A 9,449-nucleotide genomic window follows, 5' to 3' on the forward strand; every position below is an offset into this window, starting at 1 on the left:
CATCTGCCACCTGAAAGAATTGAATCTACAATAGAAGTTGATGCTGATATACTCATAGAAGATGGATACAAGACCACAAAGTCATCAAAACCCTCTGGATGTACAAATCTTAGCCCACCGCCTGAAGTTCCTAGAGCTGACAACTCTGGCAAAGGAAAGTCCTTCTCCAAGTACTGCACAACTTGTCGTAAGCTTGGCCTCGCGGCTGCCTCTGAATTAGAGCACATCAACCCAAGTTTCAAAACTAACTATAGCTCCACCGCAACATAATCTGCTCCCAATTTCGGATCCCTTGCCTCGAGAATTTCATCTCTGCTCCAGAAACCAAATACCCAATCAACCAAAATCATGCAATCTTCCGTTGCCGCTCGTGATTCAATTGGCCTTCTCCCACATGCAACTTCAAGCAAAAAGGCACCAAAAGCAAACACGTCACTACTTTTTGTGGCCTTCCTAGTACGAGTCTGCTCTGGGGCAAGATATCCAGGAGTTCCAACTACATGAGTTGTTTGTGGATCACTACCGTGATCATATAATCTTGAAAGGCCAAAATCACCTAGTCTTCCATTGAACTCACCATCAAGCAAAACGTTACTGGCCTTCACATCTCTGTGAATGACAACTTGTTCCCATTCTTCGTGTAGATACAATAGGCCTAAAGCTACCCCTTTGATGACACTAAATCGTTGTCTCCAATTCAGTGTGACATTTGATTGGCCATAGATGTACTTGTCCAGGCTTCCATTAGGCATGTAGTCATACACCAAAAGAAGGTCTTGTAAACCCTGCGTTATTATTCCGATGCCCTAAGGTATGAAACTTACCTTTTCAAATAATTTTCTTTTTTTTGAATGGAAGGGTAAAATGGTCAATTTACATGTATTTTGAGATGTGGCCATTATAAAGTGTAAGGGGTGATGTCATTGAAGAGTAATGAGGGTAGAATGGTCATAAAGTTGATTGATATGGTTAAATGGCGTAAACGGTAACCAAGGGTATAATGGTCTTTTCATACAAATTCATATAAAATAAGTATCCATAAAAGTGCATTAAGGTTAAGTTAGTCATTTACCTAATGGGATTGCTTAATTGTTAAGTGTTTTAAAGAAGTCAAATGGCATTAAATGAGTACTTATCTTTATGTTGTGGTAGAAATGACCAAAACGCCCTTATATGAATAATTTATGCCAAATGACCCTTATATCTAACTTTTATTGACCAATCACATTAGAGCAACAATGGAATAAATATTTACAAGATTTTAAGTGAGAGGAGTCGGCCTTTTACACCCCAAGTGCATCATCTTCTTCTTCATCTCTCAAATCCACCATAAAAGCCACTAATTCAAGCATTTTATTCTCAAATTTTCATAGGATTTCAAGTTGGTTTTCAAAGGAGATCANGGGCAATCTCCCACAGTCAATCTACACTACTCAAAACCATCTATTTGCTCCTAAGTTCTTGCTCCCAAGAACCCGATGCCTCCGCCGTAGTCCTAGCCTCCGACAAGACTCCTGGTAATTCTTCTTCTCCTTAATTCTTATTAAATCTCTTTCAGCCTTGCTGACTTGAGCGTCGGAGTACCTACGGCAAACACCACCTCGGTGTTTTCCGGAAGCTTCACGCTTGCCTTTTCATGTGTGCAGGTCTAACGGATTGTCAGTGACCTCAACCTCACGGGATCACACCCTATTTTCATGACGGTAGATTTTTTGCATCTACATACACCAGCTTAGTTGAAAGCGTAAAAACTGTATTATTTTACACCGGCGCTTTGATTGCGTTGGGTTACATAACTAAAAAAATAACATAAAATCAGACTGGAAATAGGTAGACCACACAATCAAAAAGAAAAAAAATTAACTCTCTCCATTAAGTGTTAAGCACCAACCAAACTTTGTCCAGTTTTTTATTCTTCCCCAGTCAATCACGAACCCTAAACAAAATCCATCTCAGACTCTCCCATCAGTTGCCCAGAACAATCAAGCTTCAGTTGGACTTGAACTTCTCTTTTGTTTTTGAAGCGCGTAATTGCAGATCTCACGCTTTGTCAAAAGTGGCTAGAAAAGCTGTAACTTCATCAATTCGCCTTTTTTTTTTTTTAAGTGAAAAATTTTTGCTTGCGTGGATGATGCCAGTCAATTAGAGTAGTAATGTTTTGAAAGATAAAATCTAGAATATACTGTCACAAACTAATAACAAATTCACGTGTCAAATTAATTAAATTAAATAATAAAATTAAGGACGTGCAGGAAATAAAGAATAAAACGAAGGGAGCGTTTGATTGGAGGTAATGAAAGATTATTAGAGTTATGTCATCTTATATTACTTGATTACCATGTTTGATTATCAAGTAATATAAGATTCTGATAATCTTGCATTATCAATAATTGCTATTATTGGTAATATTAGAGGTAATCTGATTACCTCTATTTTTTTAGGTATTGTACGATTACCTTAACAATCTTATTTTTGTTACAATTCTATCCCTTATTAATAAAAATTTTAGACAATAATGCTCCTATTTTAAAATAAATTTACATTAATATACCATTTCAATTTTACCCTTATTTAATTAATTTTTTAGACAATAATGCCATTATATTTAAAACAAATTACAGGCCACCACCGCCACCCAGCCACCACCACCGACAGTGGACCAACCACCACGGACCACCGCCAGAAAGTCGCCGGAGTCCTTAAAAATGACCGAGATTCGTTGGGAGGTTCTGGTAGGCTTCGATATGGCTGTTTTCGGCCATATTTTATGGCTGAAAACGGCCATATCAGGCCAGATCTGGCCGTTTCCAACCATATTTATGGCTGAAAATGGCCATATTATGCCAGATCTGGCCGTTAACGGCCATATCCCTGGCCATTATTAGCAAGATCTATGTTGCTTGGAATAGATCTGGCTAATAATGGCCAAGGATCTGGCCGGAAATGGCCAGAATAGATCTGGACATTTTCGGCCAGATTTGGCCTGATATGGCTGTTTTCCAGAAACGGCTATATCGAAGCCTCGTGGTCATGGTGAGCTACTCACGACGACTTTCGGAGACTTCCGACGGTGGTTTGCGATGGCGGCAGGCAGTGGGGGGTGATTTTGTCATAAATTAAAGGTTTATATGTGGGTGTGTTTTAGCTAAATCTGAAATATTGGGGGTTAAAAAAAATTATTCAAAAATTAATAATAAAAATAATATTATATTAATATTTAAAGAGAGGGCAATTTAGTAATTTAACTAACATACCACCAATTTATTTCCCCTAACCAAACATATTAATATAACATACCCACCAACAAACTAAATACATTTTCCTAAAGATTTTTAATAATCTTTAAAGTAATATAAGATTTTAATAATCTAGGCTTCGTTTGGTTGGATTTTGGGAATACTACTTTTAGTATTTCCAAAAAAGTTAAACAGTAAAATACCCAAAAACTCATAATATTATTCAACTTTTTTTAAACCCCCTAAATTTGTTAATTTAATTAAATACCCCTAAATATTTTTAATGTTTTTGTTACAGCGACTCCGGCCACCCTCCGGCGGTGGTGGTCGGCTGTCCGTATTTGAGGGTGGGTTGGAGGTGTTTTTGTTAACCTTTAATGTTTTATTATAGGGGGTGTTTTGTAAAAAAATAAACATAGGGGATATTTTATAATTGGTAAATCTTACATCGTAATACCCGCCCAATTCAACTTTTTTTTAACTTTTTTCAAAAAACTTTTCCCAAAAACCTAAAATTTTGAACCAAACGAAGCCCTAATATTCTTAGTAATCCAACATTCTCTGAACCAAACGTATCCTCAATATCAAACTAAAATACAATATATGGCCAAATTGGGTTAATAAAAAAAGGATCATCTGCCACCTGAAAGTATTGAATCTGTAACAGAAGTCGACACTGTTAAGCCCATAGAAGATGGATATAAGACCGCAAGACCATCGAAACCTTCCCAATGATCAAAATTTAGGCCACTAGCTGAAATTCCAAGGGCTGATAGTGATAACTCTGGCAAACTAGCATCCTTATCTAAATACTGCACAACTTGACGCATGTTCGGCCTAGCTATTGGCTCGGAATGAGAGCATACCAACCCAAGTTTCAATACCAACTCCAATTCTTCAGCTACGTAATCTGTACCCAATTTGACATCTCTTGCCTCGAGAATTTCACCTCTACTCTAGAAACCAAATACCCAATCAACCAAAATTATGCAATCTTCTCTTGCCGCTCGTGATTCAATTGGCCTTCTCCCATAGGCAACTTCAAGCAAAAAGGCACCAAAAGCAAACACGTCACTACTTTTTGTGATCGTCCCCAAGTACGAGTGTGTTCTGGGGTGAGTAATGCTACAGTTATCGATGGGTGTATACCAAATTTATGTACCAAATAACGTGACAAAATCCTGATCGTTGATTCATTATAAGTTAATATTAATCAACGGTTAAGATTTTACCACGTTATTCGATGCACAATTTCGATATACACTTTTCGGTAACTCTATCATTTTCCGCTCTGGGGCAAGATATCCAAAAGTTCCAACTACACAAGTTGTTTGTGGATCACTACTGTGATCGTATAATCTTGAAAGGCCAAAATCACCTAGTCTTCCATTGAATTTACCATCAAGCAAAACGTTACTGGCCTTCACATCTCTGTGAATGACAACTAGTTCCCATTCTTCATGTAGATACAATAAGCCTGAAGCTACCCCTTTGATGACACTAAATCGTTGTCTCCAATTTTCTTTTGTGACCCTTCTTATTTTCCAATTTGCAATCCACCATATTTAATAGAATAACGCTATTAAACCCATATTGTAACATAATTCTTAAGTACCAAATATGATAATACTCTTGAAACTAAATTTACAATATGTTCAGAGTGTATCCAATTAAGGGTAACTAGCAAGTACCCAGAATTTTTATTCAATTATTTTTTTATCTTCAAAATAGTTAAATCTGCCTCATTTAAATACATTATTGCTTGGCTATGTACCCATTTGAATGACAATTTCCGGTCATTAATTCATGCATGCTACAATATTATTATTATTTATATTACACCAGCACGGCTACAACTGAGAATATATTACAAAGAATAATACAGCAAAGAGTGATGCTATGGGTACTAATGGATGAGTACTAATATGTGTACTAACTAAAGCATAGTACCCGTACTATACGCATAGTACGGGTACTATGCTTTAGTTAGTACACATATTAGTACTCATCCATTAGTACACAAAGATTATTGTACAGCAAAACATCATTACATTCATATTATATCCAATAATTTGACGTTGCAACCTTATCTGCCACCTGAAAGTATTGAATCTGCAATAGAAGTCCATGATGTCATGCCCATTAAAGATGGAAACGAGCCACAAAGTCATCAAAACCTCGAATGCGCAAATTTAGGCCACAGTCTGAAATTTTAGAGTGATAACTCTGGCAAGGAGCATCCTCTCCAAGTACTGCACAACTTGTCGCATGCTTGGCCTAGCTGCTGGCTCTGAATGACAGCACATCAACCCAAGTTAAACAATAACTCTAGCTCCTCCGCGACATATCTGTTCCCAATTTCGGATCCTTGCCTCAATAATTTACCTTGCTCCAAAAACCAAATACCCAATCAACCAAAATCACAGTCTCCTCTGTCGGGGATTGTGGCTCTATTGGCCTTCTGCCACAGACAACTTCGAGCAGAAAGGCACACAAAAGCAAATACATCAATACTTCTAGTGGCCTTTCCTGTTCGAGCGTGCTCTGGGGCGAGGTAGCCAACAGTACCAACCACATGAGTTGTTTGTGGATCAGTTCGTGGTCATACAATCTTGCAAGCCCAAAATCACCAGCCTTCCATTCAATTCAGCATCAAGTAACACATTATAGCCTTGGTCTCTGTGAATAACAACTTTTTCCCATTCTTCGTGTAGATAAATAGGCACCAAGGCTACGCCTTTGATTACTTGAAATCTTTGTTTCCAATTCAGGGTCCTTTGTTGGCCATAGATGTACTTGTCCAGGCTTCCATTAGGCATGTAGTCATACACCAAAAGCAGCTCTCCTTTACGCCGGCAATAAACCCAAGAGGTAGTACAAAATCCGGTGGCGGAGATGACCAATACTAACAATTCAGCAACAAATTCTTCATTCCTTGTCTTGATTCATGAGAGACTCTTCACTGCAATTTCTAGTTTAGAGTTGCGTATGTACACCTCTGTATACCCTGCCAAATCCACCACTACCTAATAGCTCTGTTTCTCTAAATCTTTGGTGGCGAAATAAAGATCTTTGTATTTGAATGTATGAGGCCCATATACAAGCTCCAACTTCAAGCACTTCAGCGAACTTTCTTTCCTTCTTTCACATAAACCACACCTGACACTGCAGATAAAGTCAAGCTTACAAAATTACAGGGAGCCCAATTGTCGAAAACTTTGATTTCGGTTTGGACCAATTCGGGGAAGTTAGGAGGAAGCTAGAGAGTGCACAGTTTCTCTGCTTGTCCATCATTTTAAAATCCAACCCAAAACATAATGAGATGCTAACAACGAACCAGTGGACGATGAGAAGCCAACAAACATGATTTTGTTTTAAAATTGGTGAAAGATCACAATCGACAAATTAAGAATTGGATTACTGGGCTTACCATGTTTGAAGGAGCTAAAGTAACATTAATTGCTTCTCCCACCATTATATTCCACCCAAACCTGCATTCTTTGACCACCAGCAAGCAACAAGCTCGTAAAGAGACCAGTTTCATTGTCATGATAACCTGCTGAATTTGATATTTCAGACTTCAATCCATTAATATAATCAATTCCTACATGGTTATCATTGATGTCATTAAATAATCTTATTCTCAATCGAATCGAGTTCTACAGCGAACACATGATTGCTGGCTTTTCCGTTGTTGCTCTCGTTAAAAAAGGCCGAGGTACTGACTCGGAAAAAGCATGTGGGAGACCAATTGTTGGTGCAATGACGAAAGCCAACCATGGCCGCTATGACCCTCAATTCTAGGGTGGATAGCGAAAACAAAAAGTTGTAGAGGAAAGAGAAACGGTGCCATTTGATGAGTTTGAAGGAAATCGGATGAGAGTAGAAGGGTGACCCTTTTCTACAGGGGTTTTCGTTGGTAAGCTGAAAAAGACCATTGGCGGGTGAAGTTGGCATACCATCGAATCGAGTATGTGGCTTAGCTGATTGGAAAATTGTAGATAAAACCAAAATTATCATCTGTGGGCGCCAAGCTACTTGTCAGAAGAAGAGACACCAGTATAGCAAGTTTGGAAAACATGGCTAAAATTCTGTTACACTATGCTCCTTCACGGACGTTATTTAGAGTCTTGGCCGTCAACCAACACATGAATAACGTACATGGAAACCGACTTGCCGGTCTCGCGTTGACATGGGTCAACAGCATTACGTCGCTAGTAGGTGAAATTAATCTCGAGGCCGTAGACGGTAGAACACCAACAGCGATCAAACTGTTTATGGATGAAAGTTACATGATGGGTTAATTTTTTTTTCTAAATTATTATGCAAATTGTTTATGGATCAAATTGTTTCTAGATAGTAATTTCATCATTTATCATTAACAAGTAGGCTACTGCCAAATTATTGGAGTGTTACAGACTTACAGGGGATCTCAATAAAGACAAGTAGTCCTATTCAGATCCTGTGAGGTCAGAATTAATGGACCTGTGGTAGTAAACAGTGGAATTTACAGCAGTCATGCATACTTGGGAGTAATAAAATGCTTCAAAGAAGTTCACATAATTTAATGTTTTTAACCATCATCTGCCACCTGAAAGGATCGAATCTGCGATAGAAGTTGAGAGATTGGGCCCATGTAAGATGAATTTGTGGATGACAAAACATCAAAATCTTTCCGATGAGCAAATGTAGACCGCTAGTTGAGATTCCGAGATCCGATAACTCTGGCAAAGGAGAATCCTTCCAAATATTGCACAACTGTGTCGCATGCTTGGCCTAGCTGCTGGTCAGATGAGAGACAGCAACCCAAGTTCAACACCAACTCCAATTCCTCAGCTACGTAATCTGTACCCAGTTTTGGACTTTTGCTTCAAGAATGCACCTGTGTTCCAAAAAACCAAATACCCAGTCAACCAAAAACCATTCCTGTGTGGGCGCTCGTCGCTCTATTGGCCTTCTGCACAAGCAACTTCAAAGCAAAAAGGCACCAAAAGCAAACACATCACGCTTCTTGTGGCCTTCCAGTTCGAGCGTGTCAGGGGCAAGAAACCAAGAGTTCCAACCACATGTGTAGTTTTGTGATCAGTTCCATGGTCATAATCTTGCAAGGACCAAAGCTCCTAAACTTCCATTAAATTCAGCATCAAGTAAACATACTGGCCTTGACATCTCTGTGAATAACAACTTTTTCCCATCCTTCATGAAGATAAAACAGACACAACGCCACCCTTTGATCATTGGAAATCTCGTTCTCCAATTCAGGGTGACCGTTGATTGGTCATAGAGGTACCTGTCGAGGCTTCCATTAGGCATGTAGTCATACACCAAAAGCAGCTCCCTTTACGCCGGCAATAACCAAGAGTTGTACTAAATTCCGATGACGTAGGGGCCAATATGACAATTTCAGCACAAATTCTCTCATCCCTTTGTTTGATTCATGAGAGATTTCTTTACTGCAATCTCTAGTTTAGAGTTGTGTAGTACGCCTCTGTAGACCTGCCAAATCCACCGCGCTAATAGTCTGTCTTCTAAACCTTGGTGGCAAAATAAAGATCTTTGTATGTGAATCTCTGAGGCCGTATTCAAGCTCCAATATCACGCACTTCAGCGAACTTTCTTTTCCTTTGTACCCAAATGAACGACTCCCGTAACCGCAGCTAACATTAAGCTTATAGAAATTAAAGGCAACACCAACAGCCAAAAGACATGATCTTCTTAGGACGATCCTGGGAAGCTTAGGAAGTGAGAGAGGAGAAATTCCGCGCTTGGCCATGATCTTAAAAACTCCAGCCCAAAACATAGTGAGATGTTAACATAGAACGGGCGATGATGAGAAGCCAACGAAATGTTAGTTTTAAAAACAGAGAAAGATAACGGGGAAAAGACACAAAAGTGGCGTAATTGGCTTACCACTTTGGAATGGCGCTAACTGACATTAATTTCTGTTCTTCTCACCGTTATAATCCACCAAACTTGCATTCTTTGATCTAATAAGCGTCAAGTTCTTAAGGTCACCAGTTTGATATCATAATAACCTGTGGAGCTGACTATTCAGAGGTGCAGTCCATTAACATCAATCCCAACATGGGTATCATTGATATCAAAAAACTCACAGTACGGACCGTATCCAATCCACCGCGAAAACGTGATTACTGGGTTCCCATTGTTGCTTCATTAAAAATCCCAGGTACTGACTTGGACGAGCACCTGGGA

The 9,449-nt window shown here is 39.0% G+C and overlaps 1 pseudogene; it reads right to left on the reverse strand.

Annotated features, from left to right (window-relative positions):
- Positions 1-248: 248 nt before the first annotated feature.
- Positions 249-9,009, reverse strand: LOC116135305 (annotated as a pseudogene).
- Between the last annotated feature and the right edge of the window lie 440 nt (positions 9,010-9,449).

This window comes from Pistacia vera, unplaced genomic scaffold (assembly GCF_008641045.1).
Source record: "Pistacia vera cultivar Batoury unplaced genomic scaffold, PisVer_v2 Contig298, whole genome shotgun sequence".
NCBI lineage: Eukaryota > Viridiplantae > Streptophyta > Magnoliopsida > Sapindales > Anacardiaceae > Pistacia > Pistacia vera.